Genomic DNA, 3,279 nt, shown 5'->3' with positions numbered 1-3,279 from the left:
CTCTACCATTTGAACCAACCTACGATGGATATGGCAATCCCAATTACCAATATTTCTGCTTGGGTGCTGGACAGAGCCGTTAAACTTTGCTGTTGTGTGGCCGGGGATCATGTCCACCGTTACGATACAACCTGGGAAGTGACAGAAGAGATCAGTAAAGATGTGACTTTTAAATACTTCTAGTAAACAAATCACTGCCGTAGTGCACGTTAGTAGCCATTGGTTACTGGTTCAAGCCTGGGCTTATACACCTGTTCCGAATTATGATCAGTTACAGGCCAGCCGGCCAGTCGGGCCAGCAACTAGATGCCAGTCAGAAAAGTTACCGGCCAGGCCAAAAAGTTACAGGCCAATGGCCGGCTGACCGGCCCTATTTCGAACGCTGATTATGATATGCCATATAGGCTTTGTGTTGTGATCATTTCGATCAGTGGTTCGTAACAAAGAAAGAGTGAGCCAGTTGACCTAGCAACGGACATATTCTAACATGCACTACGATAATATTAAATGAAGATAATAATATTAAATGAAGAAGGGGACAAAGAAAATTGACCAGCGCCCGAGCAAAGATATTGGTAATTAATTGGGATCGCCATTCATCATAAGGCTGGATAGCTCAAATGGTAGAGCACTGGATTTGCAAACCAGAGGTCGCCGGTTCAAATCCCGCTTAAGCCAAATTTTCTTTGCTCCCCTTCGTCATTTAATATTATTACCTGGTCAGTTTCCCTGTATAAATCATTTACTATATTTCAAAAAGCATATAGCAGCTATTGTAATTATTGAATTCTCATAAACAAATGGTGACTGTTCTCTTGTGCATGTCTCAGTTCTTATTACTTGAGTCTTCATGGTCTTGAGTATAGTCAACAGCCATTTCTTAATTCTATTTTTATACAGAATTTGATCTTTTTATGACCATACTGGAAATTTATATCAACATATGTGATGCGATCAAGCAAAATCAGTCAGAACTCGGAAATATGAAATTTTCAGTTTCTTATAGGATAGAACAAACATTTACAAAGCTGCATTTTGCAGAAAACCCCATTGAAATTATTGAACAACCAGTTCCAAAGATATGAGCAATTAAAGAGTTTCCAAAACAACAGGAAACAAAAAGAAATATTCGCTTTGTTTGGCTATATTTCAAATTCAATATTTCCGAGTTCCGACTGATTTTGCTTGATCGCATCACATATATCAGTAAGTACAGATAAACTTAATTTTAGTCCAGTGATTCCCTTAGCATGCTTAGGTATTTTAGTCTCAGTTAAGTCCTCACATTTTAGACGGATCATCAAATTTTCCAACATGTTACAATAGACACCAGGCATAGTTAAAAATTCACCAATAGAAATTCTTAGATTGTTCCAAACTTGAAAAACAATGCACCAAAAAACAAAATGATATTTTTATACTTAATTTAAAAGGATTTTTCATTGTTTAAAAATAGACATAAAAATGTGAAAATCTTGTGTTTTTTTGGAGGTCGTTTTTCCATGCTGGGAGAGTATTAACATGAATAACACTTTATTGCACTCAATAAAATAGCGAAGTTCCTGCTCGATATGTTGTAAAATAAATTTTAAAAACAGCTAAAATTATTTAATAATTAAATAGAGTTTTGAAATAAAGGTTCTAAATAGAACCTTTTTTTGTCAGAGAACCCTCCCTCTTGAACCTCTCAAAAAGCTTCATTTAATTTTGGAGAACCCTTAAATGATCTCTAAAGCACCGAAAACGGTTCTGTATCACATTTTGGGGGCCATTTTTGATGGTGTTAGAAGCATTTTTGGTTCTTTAGAGAACCTCAAAGGGTTCTCCTGAGAGGACAACTTTAGAACCTTTTTAGAACCTTTATTTATGAGAGTGTAGGGTGTTAAACCTTGTCCATCCCAATCCAAATCAGTGCTGTTTGGACCAGGAGGCGAATGGCATGATGCATGATGGTCAGAAAGATCAGATTCGCTGGCCATTGCTCAAGCTGGCCATTGCTCCAAGCTACTTAACTGGACTTCAAAATCCGAAGGAAGGAAGCATATAGAAGACTCATGTTCTTAAGTAAGATACTGGCCTAGATAATACAGACCTAGGAAAAGCATTGCACAGGACAGGATACCCATGTAGTTTGAGGACACTCTGGTCTTAATTTATATAAGAGGCCAAGTTGATCAAAAAGCATTGCAGCAATCGATACAATCTTTGTCCCCCACCTTTCAGCAAAATTACCCATTTTGTTCTTTTCAGTCACATTTTGACAATTCAGGCTGATTGCCCCCCCACCCCCACCCACAGATTTCAAGCCAGATTGGTGCTAATGCATTACACAGCTAACTTCTACCAGTACTGGGCCAGTAATAAGCCGCTTTATCGCTCGCCCAGTACTAGCGCCAGTACTGGGCTAGAATAAGTCAGCGCTAGCACTGGGCAAGACAAAGTCGGCTAGTACTGGGCAACTACTAGCGCGCTACGTATATGGCTCGCAATTGTGCCGGATCAGTGCCAAGTGCTAGACGACTTTGACTGGCCCAGTAATTATTTCACCAGATCTGGCCAAGTACTTGTGGGTGACGCGCTCATACTAGCGAAACAGTTCCCAATCAATTATGTTTTGAGTTTTTTCACCCGTTTCACCATGTTCACGCGTCTGGTTGTGAAGCCAGTTTTTAGGCTTTTAAATAATATTAGAACTTCGGCACTTCCTCGTTGTGGATATGAATTATAGGCCCCGATGCTGAGCCTTCGTATAATATAAATGGCAACTTTTTTTAAAGCAATTTATATTAAAAACAAGCCTGGCTTTGCCAAGCCTCATGCATACGCATAGGCATAGCAAATGCACGAATACCAGGCCCTACGTCTACAAGACTACATGTCTATTCCAACTTGTACTGTATAAATTATGTAACACCCTATTTTTGAAAGTTTGAGTAGGCCTAAATAAGGAATCAGTACAATGAGAGTTGTAAATTGTAACGGCCTTCAAAAAATGATACGGTAGGCCTACATGCCTTGTGTAGTAGCGAAATGCAATTTATTTGGATCAGCTTAGGCCTAGGCCTATTAGTTTAACGGTTTCGATCAGTATTCTTTCTCAGTGAAAAAGCAAGTGCAAGGCAATTTTAGAGCTAGGCCATAGGCCTATTTGTAAATTAAAAATCCATTTTAGGCTAGGCCATATTTTAAAGGTGTGAATCGGAAATTTCTCTATCTCTTTTTTGTCAATGTTAAGCCTTTTTCTAGAACTAAAGTCTTTATAATTTTTTTTTTACAAAA

At 38.4% G+C, this 3,279-nt stretch overlaps 1 non-coding gene across 1 annotated transcript; it reads left to right on the top strand.

Moving 5' to 3' along the window:
- The first annotated feature begins 605 nt into the window (after positions 1 to 605).
- On the top strand, positions 606 to 678 carry Trnaa-ugc (transfer RNA alanine (anticodon UGC)). The gene has a single exon. It is a non-coding gene; the product is annotated as a tRNA-Ala (tRNA).
- The last annotated feature ends 2,601 nt before the right edge of the window (positions 679 to 3,279 follow it).

This window comes from Amphiura filiformis, chromosome 1, assembly GCF_039555335.1.
Source record: "Amphiura filiformis chromosome 1, Afil_fr2py, whole genome shotgun sequence".
NCBI lineage: Eukaryota > Metazoa > Echinodermata > Ophiuroidea > Amphilepidida > Amphiuridae > Amphiura > Amphiura filiformis.
The sequence above is the reverse complement of the archived record's forward strand: the minus strand, read 5'-3'. Positions and strand labels throughout refer to the sequence as shown.